The sequence below is a fragment of the Ursus americanus genome, chromosome 2 (assembly GCF_024610735.1).
Source record: "Ursus americanus isolate L20-20 chromosome 2, mUrsAme1.1.p, whole genome shotgun sequence".
NCBI lineage: Eukaryota > Metazoa > Chordata > Mammalia > Carnivora > Ursidae > Ursus > Ursus americanus.
The window spans coordinates 97999044-98013869 of NC_142128.1; positions in this window are offsets into that span (position 1 = coordinate 97999044).

The window sequence follows — 14826 nt, forward strand, 5'->3', positions numbered from 1 at the left end:
CAGCTGTTAACAGGAAATCCTAGCTACCTTCTAAATTTAGCCTCTGGCCCCACAGCCTGGCAGATCTCTAGGAGGAAGGAATGCAGTTCAGGACCCAGACCCGAAAGCAGGCCCCACTTAACTCTTTCCATTCTGGCTGATTCTCTGGACACTGGACACGGACCTTGAGGAGCAGAGTTAGGAGAAGGTCACACTTCATTGATGGAGAGGCTTAAAGGACAGGTTTTTTGGGGGGCTCTCTCTTCACACCCTCTTGCCTGGGGCTACCTATTCAAAGTCTCTCCAGAAGACGGTCTAACACCAAAAATCTAGAAGCATGAAACAAACTGTATCTCAGCCCCATGTCAGTCTAGAGGGCGCTGGGAAAAAACACTGGTATACAGCATGGGGAGGGGCCTCGGCTAGATGTCGGGAGAGCACGTCATGCTGCTAGAGGGTATAGTCACGGCTTGTGACCAGGGTTACATTTCTTTGAACAGCAAGGACCCTGGGTAATAAAGTGGGCAGTGGTGCTCATGGTGATGGTCAAGTGGCAAGCCTGGATGGTGTAAGAATTCCACGAGCTTCAGGGCCCCTGGGCGGCTCAGTTGGCTAAGCATCCAACGCTCGATTTTGGCTCAGGTCATGATCTCAGGGTTGTGAGACTGAGCCCCACACTGGGTTCCATGCTAGGCGTGGAGCTTACTTAAGATTCTCTCTCTCCCGCTCCCTCTGACCCTCCCCCCACCATGCTCCTTCTCTCTAAAAAAAAAAAAAAAATTCCACGAGCTTCATAAATTTCAAATGAGCTCATGACCCACTCTACTCCACTTTGTCACCTCTTACTATCACCATGTCCAAAGCAAACCGAAACCCAGTAGTTCAGCCCCTCATCCCACACATTCTATAATTACACCTTTATCCATCAATTCTTACATCCATTTGTGTACCCATTCACAAATTACCCACTACGCATCAGGCACTCTCCTTGACCAAAGTTAGTAAGACACATAATTACATGCTCAAAACGGTCCTTCTTCCTAGCTAAGTGGAACAATGCCCTGCATATAGTATCATCAAAAACTGGCTGAATAAATGAATGAGCTCACAGTTTATTAGGAGGAATGAGACACAGGTCAAAAATAACTCAAGCATAAGGCAGAATGTTGTTAGTATCCTAAGAGAGATCCAGAGTGCTGTGTGAGTTCAAAGAAGGGAAGAGCCCTTCTGGCTGAAGAAATCAGGAAAACCTTCATAGAAAAAGTAATAATATACGCACTGGCCTTTAAAAAACAAGTTGGATTATAACAGCGGATGTGATGGGGGAAGGAATGGTAGAGGGACGAGCATGGACAAGGTTTGGGGATGTCAGTGGTTAGGGCCGAGAAGAAAGCAAACAGGTTGTGTGGCGGAGACTTGGCAGGGCTGGAGTGGGGGCTCCTTTGGAAAAAGTGGCCGAGGAACACGCCTCTGAGGAGGCACACGGCACCACCATTGACCAATCATCACACCTCCTTCCCGAGGGTCAAAATAGGGACTCAGGAATTGACTGCCAAGGAATGACCACAACTGAGAAGCCATGGGGGTTCCTTTCACACCCATACACTTCAAGGTTCCATAAAGATGAAAGATGGTTCAAGAGAGAGGTGAGATGAGGGGGGAAGGGTCAGTCAGGGTAAAGCTCCAGATGACAGGACACCAACACAGAGAATGAGAAGGTAGCAGAGACGTGGGGGAGGGAAAGATGGAGGTGAGCCAACACACCTAAGAGAGGCAACAGGTAAGGAGGGCACCACTCAGGAGGAGGACACGGCCTCTGTCCTCTTTATACTCTCAGTTACCTACAGAGCGTGACATCAGGCCACAGAAATAGTGGACTGGAAATCAGAAAACCACCTACAAGCTGTGTGACCTTTGAGAACTCATTTCACTTCTCTGAGACTCAGATCCCTGTTTGTCAAATGGAGATCCCTAACACTCATCTCCCCATTTTGTTCTGACTACCCAATCTAAAGTGGGACCCCTTCCCCTGCTCTAATCTCATTCTCTGTACCATGTTCCAGGCTATGTTCCCCATAGCACCATTACCCTTTAAGTAGGGTGACCCACCATTCCCACTTGGCTTGGGACCAAGAGATTCCAGGGAAAGGAACTTTCTGTTTTAAAACCAGAACAGTTTCATGGGGGAAAAGATAGTCCCTTTAATAAATGGTGCTGGGAAAACTGGACAATTACATGCAAAAGTGTGAAATTGAACCCCTTTCTTACACCAGACACAAAAATAAACTCAAAATGGATTAAGGACCTAAGTGTGAGACATGAAACCATAAGACTCCTAGAAGAAAACATAGGCAGTAATATCTTTAACATCAGCCACAGCAACATTTTTCTAGATATGTCTCCTAAGGCAAGGGAAGCAAAAACAAAAATAAACCATTGGGACTACACCAAAATAAAAAGCTTTTGCACAGCGGGAAAAAACCAGCAGCAAAATGAAAAGGGAACTTACTGATTGAGAGAAGGTGTTTGCAAAGGATATATCCTATAAGGGGTTAATATCCAAAATATATAAAGAACTTATATAACTTAACACCAGAAAAAAAAAATGACCTGATTAAAAAATGCACAGAGGACTGGAATATCATTTTCCCAAAGAAGACATGCAGATGGCCCACAGACATGACAAGATGCTCAACATCACTCATTATCAGGAAAATACAAATCAAAACCACAATGAGATATCCTCTTACACGTGCCAGCTTGGCTAAAATTTAAAAAAAGACAATTACAAGTGTTGACAAGGATGTGGAAAAAAAGGAACCCTTGAGCATTGCTGGTACAGCCACTGTGGAAAACAGTATGGAGGCCCCTGAAAAAATTAAAACTAGGAATACCATATGATTCCATAATTCCACTACTGAATATACACCCAAAGAAAATGCAAACACTAATTGGAAAAGATCTATGCACCCGTCTGTTTACTGCAGCATTACTTCTAGTAGCCACAATACGGAAGCAATCCGAGTGTCCCCCGACAGATGAGTGGATGGAGAATATTACACAGCCATAAAAAAGAATGAGATCCTGCCATTTGCAACAGTGTGGATGGACCTAGAGAGCATGAGTGAAATAAGTCAGACAGAGAAAGACAAATGCCATCTGATTTCACTTATGTGTGGAATCTAAACCAAAGGAATAAACGAACCAGCAAAAAGCAGAAAGAGGCCCATAAATACAGAGAACAACTGATGGTTGCCAGAGGGAGGGGGGGAAATGGGAGAAGGGGAGCAGGAGATACAGGCTTACGTTGGGGAAGGACTAAGTCATAGGACTACAAGGTACAACACAGAGAATTACAGTTAATGGTATTATAATAACATTGTAGGGTGACAGGTGCTGGCTACACTTGCGGCGAGCAGAGCACAGAGTATAAACGTGTTGAATCACCTTGTTGTACACCTGAAATTAACGTCACATGGTGTCTAGTTCAACTGTACCTCAGTCTTTTTTTGGGGAAAAAAAAAAGGATGGTTGCAAGCAACCTGAGACAAGCTGGTCAGGTTTTTTCTAGGATTGTCTTCTTTATTTACTTGTATATTCTATCTCCCCAACCAAATTACCAACTCCCTGAGCGCAGAGACTTCCGGTCTTCTTGTGCCTACGTCCGTCGCATGGGTGGGGTGGGGGTGGTAGAAAAGGGAGGGAAGTAGGAGACCAGATCGTATCGCTCTTGGGAGTGTTTCAGCGGTTGTGGGCAACACCCTTTTTTAATTGGCTTCGAAAACCTGCCTCTGAGATCATTCCCTTTTTATGACAAGATGGTAATTTCCTTTCTGTTACAGAAGCCCACACCTTGGTGAGAAGCCCAGGACTTTGTACACCTGCTAAGTGGAGAAAAGGTGGGGGCGGCAGGTGAAGATGGGGAAGGCTCCTCTTGGGCCCGCTGGTAGAGTAGGCGGGGCACGGGTCCAGTCCCATAGGTGAGCTCACCTGCCAGTCCAGCTGAGCAGCTCGGTGGGGGGCCAGGCTGGGCAAAGGTATAGAGGAAAAGGGAAACCACAGGGACAGAGGGCTGGGCCCGGCCAGAGGCTGCTGCAACTTTTACGAGTCCGCCCAGACCTGCCGGGGCCATCCCTGCCAGGCTGGGCTTGGGGCACAGAGGAAGCAAGACCATGGTGGGGAAGACGGGGCCTGTGCTGTGGACGCTCTGGGCGGGTGAGTAGACCCCTCCCCTGTCCAGCACCCAGGGGTGCGTGAGACAAGGGGACTGAGGGCTGACCATCTCCCAGCACCCCCCCAGGGATGAGGGCCAGTGATCGGCTGCATTCCTACTGGGCGGAATTACACGTTCTGCTGTGAGGGCAGCGGCTTCCAGGCCAGCCCCCGGGAGCAGAATGGTTTGTATATGCATATTAATAAAAAAAATTCCAGCCCATTTCTGGAATGAATAACTCATAAATTCTCAAGACCATAAATTCGGATCCCAAATCAGATCACAAGATCTGACATAAGATCTGACAAGAGAGACTAAGTATTTGAAATCAAGGTTGTCCCGGGAAATTCAGGATGTGTGTGGCTCTGGATACGTTCACTACCTGGGATCTTAACCACTGCCTTAAAACTAGAGAAAAAGGCCATGGTAAAAGTGATACCTTCTCTATCACATATCAGGAAAACAAGGCAGAGAGACAACGCAACTTAATAGCATTCCCAAAGCAAGAGAAGACACAAACCCTTCAAAAACCAAACTAGAAAGTTCCTTTCCAAAGGTCAAAGCTCTTCAGCCCTTCTGATACTCTGGTCATTGACAACTGGGAAGATGGGGAAGCCCCACAAAACAGAAGTCAGACATTTGTTGATTTAATAGTTAAATCCAAGTCAAGTGCTATTAATTAGCCAAAGTCGTTGCGTGGGGCCCATGGAGTGTCTCCGGGTTAGGACGGAGGCGTTGGCATTAAGGGTACCGGGCACAGAGAAGACGTAGAATGGAGAATGGAAGCTGAGACACTGGGGTTGGGGAATTTGAGGAGTATCTTTAACTCAGTTATTTGGCTATGCTAAGAAATCCCATCAGCCTGTAATTTAGAAACTGTTGCAAGCTTCAGGGATGTGATAAGAATGGGGAGGAGGTAAAGAGTTTTACCAGGAAACTTAGGAGCCCCAAGGCCTGGGAAGTGGGGTCAAGGAGGCTCTGATTTAGAGCTCGATTTTCAGCGCCTACAGCAAGTGCCAGGACCAGCGGGCCTGCCTGCCCAGCCGGCCCCACTGCTCCCCTCGCTCAAAACCTGACCTTTGAGCCTTTAGGCGGAGGTGCTGGGGAAGGGCTGGGTCCAGGCTTAGAGGCAGACCTGGAAAGGTCCATCAGCTCAGCCTGGCTCAGCCCCACCACGAGACCCAAGTGACTGGGGGCAGAGATGCCCTCAGGGTCAGGCTAGAGGGCCTGGTTGGTTCATTCCCTCCTCCAAACCTCTTTCTGAGCACATAGTTTGTACAGCAGGTGTCCCAGGAGTGAGGACTGTGGAATGACTGCAGCCCCGGGGGCACCTGTCTCAGCCATCAGATCCAGACAGTAAGGATACTTCAGGTCCCGAGGGAGGGAGGCTGCGAGGAAACGACCATCCTCCCCGGACAAGGCCCGGGACACTCTTACCCTTTCCTTCGGAGCTGGAAGTCTTGCCCAGGAGGCCTCCACCGCTCCCCCCGCCCACCCCCAGGACACATCCTTGCATTTGCAGTCTGGCTGCAACCAGTGCATTTTTGGCCTGGGAAAAAAACTCTAGAACAAAACGCTCTCCCAGCTTAGAATGAAAAAAAGGGGCCTTAACTCTTGAATTGCCCGGAGCAGTACCTTTTCCCTTTTCCTTTGAGAAGTCACATGACCCCGGGGGTGAACTCCAGTGGAACCAGTTCTGGGGCCTGTGTTCAGACTCAACTGCATTTTCTGCCCCCATCCCCTTCCCCCCACCCTCCCAGACTGCCCAGTCCTGATTCACCAGCGCACCACCTCTGCCTCCATATCTTACACTAAGGCGCAGGGGCTGGAGCCATGGGGCAGGGGAAGCCTGGGTTGGTGGCCGGGTCAGTGGCCAGCTCGGGGGCACATGGACAATTTGCCAAATGGAAATATCTGGAGACAAAACAGCCATTGCCCTGTGCAAGTGAGCAGTGAAGGTGTTCAAGGTCAAACCTAAGAGCAACTGGGCGGCCCTCCTCACCTTGTCTCCAGAAAGCACAGCGTAGGGAGGAGTAGAGAAATGAGGGAGGGCTTCCTGAAGGAGGTGGAGCTTGAGCTGGGTTCCAGAGGACCTATTGGCCTTTGCCCTTCTTCCTTTCTCCATCTGAACCTGCATAGCCATGACCTAGAGTTTGGGCTGGGCGGACCAGCACCCAGCCGACAGACTTCGGGCAAGCAGAAGATGTCACATATGGAAGGGACCCAAATAGGAGGCAGCACATTCGAAAATCTAAAAACAATACTAAAACCAACTGAAAATCAGCCTGACGATTCTAAACACTGTCAGTGACGAACACTTCACCCTCCAGGAGCAGACGTTCCCACCCTCTCCTATCACAGGCATTGAGAGCGGCAGCCTTCTTCCTGTACTGACTTTAGCCTGGGGCAAATTAGTTCAGCTTCATAAACCTCAGTTGCCCACTCTGTGACATGGGGACGATCATCTATAACGTGTAAAAATGCAGTGTGCCTCCCGCAGGGTTGTTAGGGATGGTAAATGGGTTTGTAAATGTAAAGAGCTTGGAAGAGTGCCTGGCACATAATAAGCTTTCCATAAATACCCATTATTATTATTATTATTATTATTATTATTATTGATATTGATATTATTCGTGTGGGCAAGTGTAAGTTACAGAGAATTAGTAGACTTTGGTGATCAGTCGCCCGAGTGCTGGGATGTGGTCGAGTCACTGTGGGGGAGCCCTGAGTTATCAGCCCCCCCCAAAGGCTGCTAGAGAAAACACCCCAACTTGTGCACAGAACTGAGGCTCTTCCCTCCCGGGAAGTTTTCCAGCCACTAGATTCCATGAGACTCGATGTGATGGCAGTAGTGGCACAAAGAGGAACCCACCGGAGGAAAAACAGTCCGTAAGCAGCTCTGCCTGGAGTCACTAAAAAAATCTTTGAAGACTTGATAAAAGACACAAACAAAAAAAGTCCCACTTTCCCAGAACTAGAGGAGACCTTTTTGAAGGTTAAATTAGAAAAACAGAGGAAGGCATGCTTTACACGGAGAAATAAAGGAATCTATAATCCCAAAATATACTAGATGAGAAAATACATTTGTTCTCCCCCATCTAAAGATATTTCAATAAATCCGTGGATGCTTGATCCATTGGAGGGGCGGGAGGGTCTTTCCTGGGATCTAGGCGTCCAGCTTCCGGAACTGAGGCTGACAGGTCACTGTAGACTCCTTCCCAGGGTCTTGGCTAGAGCCACAGTCCCAGCAGGATAATTTTCCTGAAAAGACTTAATACTTGTCAGCTCTGAAGTGCCATGTTCCTGTTGGTCACACGGGCTTGGGGAGCTCCCTGTGGTCCCCCCTGCCAACATGTGGCATATTTGAGCTCAGCGTGACCTGCACATCCATTCCCCGTGCAGTGACCCGGCCCAGGCTCTGAGGTTTACAGGGCTCAGCCTCAGACATGTGCATCTGATGAGAATTAGATGAGAGAGTGGCCTTGTGCCCAGTTAACCTTGACTCTGAGACAGTGGTATTCAGGCCAGAGCCAGCGTGGTGTGAGGCTGCAAGGGTGTCCAGCCTTTCATCCGTTCCCTGAGTATGAGCCCCGTTGCCACTCCAGTCCCCAGCGCCTGGCTTCCCCCTGGGGCCCGGGCACCACCTGCTGCTGGTGTCTGAGCAAAAGTCAGAAGCCAGTGCTCCCAGGGAGGGCTCACGTGCCTGGGGAATTACCATCTGCTTTCGGGAGATGCAATCAGGATGAAAATGCCCCAGTCCCAGCCACAGCCTCGTGAATGGTCAGCCTAAGAGAAGTATGTGTGCAAATGGGGAGGAGTGATGGTTTAGGGCAGGGGCTCCCTGGCTGCCCATCAGAATCACCTGGGTAGTAAAAAAAACAGATGCCCAGCCCCCCACCCCCCGACCTTCTGAATCAGAATAATGGGGGGCAGCATCTGGGTTTCTCTCCGATTTTGACAAAGTTACCCAGGTGATTCTGACGTGCACCTTTAGAGTTAGATGCTGAAACTCGAAGGAAAGCAGGTGCAATCAACAGTCACCTCTGTTCCCCTCAGTTTTGCGCCATCTAGTGGCTTCCCCGAGTTACTGTCCAGCGCCGGATTGGGGGACAACTGAGGGCGCCAAGTGCATGCATTCTCACACGTCTGTGTGTAGGGAAGTCACCCGGGGACCTTGGTAAGATGCAGACGGATTCAGTAGGGCAGGGCCCGAGAGTCTGCATTTCTAACAAGCTCCAAGTGATGACGCTGACTTAGGGACCACTGTTTAAGAAACAAGGCTCCAGGGAGGAACTGGTTTGTGGGCGCAGGTGTGACCCTCATCCTGCCTTTGTCCCCCAGTCCCATCCCCAGGCTTCTGGGTGACCCAGCCATACTGCTTGCTGTGATGCTGGTCCCTGGGAGGCCTGGGGGAAAGTGTGCCTGGCTCAGCCTGGGCTTGTATTCCTGGGAGCGCTTGACCCCGCTAACCCCTCCCTCCCTCCTTCCTGAAACTATTCTGTCCTGTCTGGTGACACACCCTCTCCTGGTTCTCCTCTTCCTTTCAAGCCTTCTTTGCAGCTTCATTCTCCTCTGCCCGCTAGGAAATGTCAGAGGTCCTCACACCAAACCCACTTCTATTTTCACTAGGTCCACATTCACATCTTTAGGTGACACCCATTTCCAATGGACTCACAACATCCGTCTTCAAACCCAACCTCCGTCCTGAGCTACACACCCACAGATCCAACAGCCCAGCCCACGTGACCTCTCAACTTAAAAAAAAAAAAAAGATTTTATTTATTTGTCAGAGAGAGAGAGAGCACAAGCAGAGGGAGAAGCAGGCTCCCCACTGAGCAAGGATCCTGATGCGGGGCTCGATCCTAGGACCCTGAGATCATGACCTGAGCCGAAGGCTTAACTGACTGAGCCACCCAGGCATCCCGTGACCTCTAAACTTAAATGGCCCAGAAGCACTGCAAATTCACAAGCTGAAAAGCAACCTCATCATCTTTTCCCCCCACCTGGGCTTTTTCGTGCTCTCTGCATCGTGAACGAGCCCCATCCACCCGAGAATGAAAGCCAGAAACCAGCAGTCATCTGTTACAGTGGTTCTAGTGCGATGTGATAAACTACCCTGAAAAAAATGATCAAATAATTTATTTTGCTCACAGATCTACAATTTGCATGGGGCTTGGCAGGGACAGTTCGTCTTTGCTCCATGCAGCGCCATCTCCTTGGTGCTCTCGCTACAGACTGGCTTCTTCGACTTTCTGGAACGTGCCCCACCTTCTCCATGCCCGGACCTCTGCACAGTGCTCTTCTCCCTCCACCCACCTCTTTTCCAAATTTCACATGGTTCACTCCTGCTCATCTTCCAATGTCAGCTCAACAGTCCCTTCCTTAGGACAACCCCTTCTCAGCCCCAAATCTTGCTTTATCCTGTCATCGAACGCGTAACACTTGTTTCCATGGTGGTCTTACATTTTTCTGTGGGATTATTCATTACAGTTTGACTCACCCAGACAACCGAGTGCTATGACAACAGGCACGGTGTCCGTCTCTGCTTGTCACTTTCTCCCCCGAGTCCAGCACAGTGCCTGCAACACGGGTGCCCAGCAGCCATGGGCTTTATGCGTGCGAATGAACGAGAACCTACCCTTCAGAACCTCACTAGGCAGGAAGCTGGTTTGCTTTTAGTGTCTCCTCTCCTGCCTTTCTCCCTTTCCCTCTTTCTCTAGGCAGTTCCAGCTTCTCTCCAAGCCTCAACTTTCTAATCTCATAGGCTTCTATCAAAAGTTACCCATTCTGAGTCCCTTTGGAGGGTTTGATGGATAAGAGGGACTAATTAGGGAAATGGGTTAGTCCTGCAAGGGAAAGGGAGTCACTCAGTGTGTCTTCCCTCCCTTCCTCCCCTCCCCCCTCCCAGATTTTCATTTGAGCAGCAGCTTCAATGGGAACTTCATTACTGAGAAAGTTGGTGGAAGACATATTTGACTTGGGGGTTAGTAAAGAGAGCTGTCCCGCTAACTACTCCATGCTGGCAGGGCTCAGGTTTTACCCTGTCTCCTCTCTGCCTCGAGAGGAGGCTCGGCTTGTCTGTTCCCAGATCATCCTGTCCCTGGAGCAGCCCTCTGCCCTGAGCAGCGAGCAGCGGCTGTCACACTTGGAACCCGCCTCCTTCCTGAGGTCCCTTCCTCCCCTCTGCTACCCAGTGACCTCTGGGCTGCTTCCTCGTTTTCTGCCCTGGTGAGTCAGGGCTGCCATAAGCACCTGTTCTGCGTGGGCAGAACACAGTGACGGACAGATGCTCCCACTTAGGGACTTGCCTCTCCGCACACGTGGCAACAGGTTACACTTGCTGCGAGCAAAACCGGTCTATCCTCCCCTAGGACCCGAGCCCTCCCCCCACTCCCCTTCTCTCCCAGGCTGGAGTCTTCCTCCAACTGGTTTCTCTTCTATTTTCAGTGTCTTCCTTTCTCGGAGCTCCTTTCCTATAACCTACAAGCCTGCATAAGTCTCCCCATCTTCCAACCCAGAGGAAGGTAAAGAAACTTTCTCAAGGCCCTCTCACTTCAGCTTTTTCATTTCCCTGGGTTTAGGTGAGCTCCTTGGCAAAATAGCCTGGCTATTTGTCCTACTTCCTCCATCCCAGCTTGATTTATAAAGCTGTAACATGGCTTTGTGATTACAAGAGTAATGCATGTTTACTACAGAACATTTGGAAAATAAAAATATACAGACAAGAAATCCGGAATTTACCCATGATCCCAGAATCTAGAGATAACTGTTATTAATACTGTATTTTGGTGTATTTCCTTCTAGAATTTGCTCTCTTTCTGTGATTATGTGGAAATGGGATACTGTTGTATATACAGTTTTGCATCTTGCTTTATTTTCTTACACAAGTTCAACGTCCTGAACAAACTGACTCCCTTGGGGACAATTTCAAGTCCTTACCTCCTCAATAAGCCTTTCTCTCACCCTCCTCCTTCTGGGTGGTGACACAGCCCCTCCCCTCTCTCCTCCTCCACTCCCCTTCCTTAACCCTTGCATTTCACACTTAATTAGGCTCCATGAGGCTGCTGACTGGCCGTGACCTTTAACTGCTTCCTGGGCAGGGACTGTGCCCCAGGCCACTGAACCCACAAGGTCTTATTAGCACCCAGCTCTGCAGAAACCTTGAGGTGGGAACTGGCAAAGAGTAGACACAAGCAAAACGTGAGACACAGACCCTGTGAGAAGGGGCATACCGTGTGCCGAGAGGAGAGGAGGCCTAGCTTGCACCATAGAAGCTCCAAGAAGTTCCGAGAAGCCTGCGAGCTGGGCCTGGCTGGGCCCGGATGGTCCCGGCGGTTTCCAGAGGAGGGGGCCCGTGAACCCGCCTCTGCTCATTTTCCCAGTGCCTTGCGAGGGGGACCCAGGACTAGGACCTTAGGAAAAATCCATTGAATTGATCGGAATTTACAGATTCCGAAACATGCGTGTTGAGCAGTTCGGCAAACACTGAGTTCTAACCACCCAGGCCTGCACCGCTCCGGGCGGAGGCAGGACGATCCCACTCGCCCTGTGGGAACTGCCCCTCCCCGGCCAGGGCCTCGGGCAGGCTGGGACACCTCTGGCCTCCGGCACTTCCTCGCTAGGAATGCGGTTTCTCTGAGCAAATGCATTTGCCTAAGTGGGGGCCTGACGGCCAGGTTCCCGAGGGTTCCCATAATGTGCTGCGTAGGCCTCGAGCAGCCGCTTCCATCAAGCATTTCATTATCCTCCTTGGATGTATTACTCTCTGGTTAGCTCTCCAGAGACGGTTTATTATCTTCTTAACAAACCTTAATTATTTACAAGCAGTCGTCAAGGCTTCAGGCTGGGTCTCCACGCCACACCCTTCAAGGGAATTTCAATGACCTCTCTCATTTCCTTCTGGGGCATCTTGCAGACTCGCCTTGCCCCCTCTAGGGGCTCTTTTGAGCCTTTATTTGATTTTGGGGGGCATTTTCTAGCAATCTGTAAGATAGGTTCTCCAACAAGTTTCTCTGTGAATCCCACCCGTCTTTTAGGCTTAAATGCTCTGTAACTCGTTTATTTGCGGTCAAAGAGCACTTAACTTGAGCACCTCTGACGTCAGGCACTTCGGTGAGTCCTGGGGGACACGGAGATGGAGAAAACAGAGTAGCAGAGAAAGATGTGACAATAGAGAACGTTGGTCTGGCTCGTGCTTGCGTGCCAGGCTAGAGACATGCATGCCCTCTAAATATGGTAAGTCGTTCAACCCTCACGACACTATTGCTAGGTAATCATGTTACCCTCATTTTATAGTTGAGAAAACTGGGGCACAGAAAAGTTAATTAAGTTGGCCAAGGTCCCACAGAAAAAGTTAAGGAAGAGGCTTCCGGCCTGGGCAGTTTGGCTCCTGCATTCGTGTCCTTGGCCACTCTGGTGTATTGTGTAACGAAGCTGCAGGAGACACAGGTCCTAGGGGGCAGGCATTTGTGAGTAGTAGGTACTGATTCTGCTGGGAAGAGTCTGGACATTTCCTCTAGGACAGGGAATGCGCTCGAAACTTCTTCCTCAGCGAACTACTATGGTGCCGGGAGATTTTGATTTCTTCCTGGAGGTGAAAAGCACTCACTCTCCCCCTTCCTCTATCCTTAGGGAGGTTAACACCACCCTGAACGATTCCTTTGTAACCCCTCCTGGGGAATTAGCTGAGCATCCGATAAATGCTCTTCATGAATAGAAGGGCTCAGCCTTGAGAAGGAGAGCAGGAGAATGAGGATGAGGAATCCTTCTGGAGCCCGAGGCACACAGCTTTCAGGGAGAGCTGTGACTGCTCCGGACAGGGTGGGTTCTGAACCATTAGAAAGGAGATCCCCAGTGTAGACCCACATGAGGAAGTGGAAAAGGAGGTCGTTGGAAGGTTCTAGAAATGAACTTCTCTACTTCCTACTTTTCTAATCACAGATGAGATGTCCCATCTGGTACTTTTGTCACACCCCACTGAGTAGAGAGGCAAAGATCCTATAAGAGAGTAAACAAGGGCCACGGTGTCCAAAATATTTTTTAAATCATCAAACATATATATATATTTTTTAAAGGCACAAACCTCTCTTGACCCCACAGACTCCTTTGTAACCCCCCATGTCCCTTTTTCTCTCTCTCCTTTTTGGCAAAAGCTGCCCTCTTCTTCTCATCCCACCTGCTCTTGAACCCCTCTTCCTGAGCTCTGTCCTTGCCACTCCGTGGACTCTGCTCATGCCAAGGTCCCCTCACCCCTCCGCGTCATCCACCACATCCAGTCGTCTCCTCTCAGGTCCCAGCTCCGTGGCCCAGCAGACCAGCAGCACTGGAGTAGCTGATCCCCTCTGCTTTCAGGAAATACTTTAACTGCTGGGACTTTGGGGAACAAGTTTCGGGACTCTCTTCCTAACCCCCTGACCAGTTTTCCTTCCTCTTTGCTGGTTTCTCCTCATTTTTCCACCACGAAGCACTAGAGTGCCCCAGGGCTCCATCCCACTTACCTTCCCCATCTTTGTGTGCTTCTCTGTCTTCCACCACATCCTCTGGCCTTCAGTGACCTCCCCAGGCCACTGTCCCCTCAACACCTCTATCGGGTGTCTAATACGCATCTCGAACTTCACATGTCCACAAACAAATTCCAGATCTTTCCCCTGAAACCTGAACCCCCCAGTCTTCATCAACTCCATAAATGACCATTCCATCCTTCCAGTTGTTTTGGCCAAATCCCGTATCTATCCTTGCCCCCTCTTTTCCTCTAATATGTCAGATCTAATCTGCAGTCAAATCCCATTGGCTCTACTTTCTACACACATTCCAATTTGGATCACTTCTCTCTTCCTCCACTGCCCGGACCTGTGCCCAAGCCAGTTAGCACTCACCGGTATAATTGGAATAGACTCTTGATTCGTTGCCCTGCTTCCATTCTGTTCCCCAATCTCCTCTTTCCTTTCACTCCACTTCAGCCACGATGAGCCTTTAAAAACATATGTCAACTCTATTATCTTGGCTTAAATCCCTCCAAGGGCTTCCCGCCTCCTCCAAAGAAAAATATGAAGTCCTACATATGGGCTACAAGGCCCAATGTGACCTGAGACTTCTCCACCTCCCTGCCTCATCTCGCCTCCTCCCTCCCCTCCTACCGCACGGCTTCCTTGCTGTTCCTCACATGGACCACACTTACTCCTGCTTAGAAAGTTCTCATGACAGACTTATGTGGAATAAACTCACCTGGGAATACCCTCTATCTCTTTAGCTTGCTTTCATCTTATTTATAAAACGCCTTACCACATTGAAGTGCTCTGTGAAAATTTGTTAAATGATTGACTACGTCATCATCATGACAAAAAAAGATGGGAGGAATATTTATCGAGAGCTTTCTATGTGACAGGGACTAAAAAAGTATTTAGACATATTATCCCATGAAGTTCTCCCAGCAACTCTGGGAAGTATTCGTGTTCCTATTTTATGGATGAGAGAGGTTCACGCAGCTGGTAAGAGGTGGGGCTGGGGCTCAAAGCTGGGCTGTTAGCTACCAGACGATGCATTTAACTTCTTGTGATGCTGCGGGGTGGGTATAGGGTGGACCAGGGCACACGACTGTCTTCGCCTTGGTCTTGGAGAACAGCGGGTGTGCCATG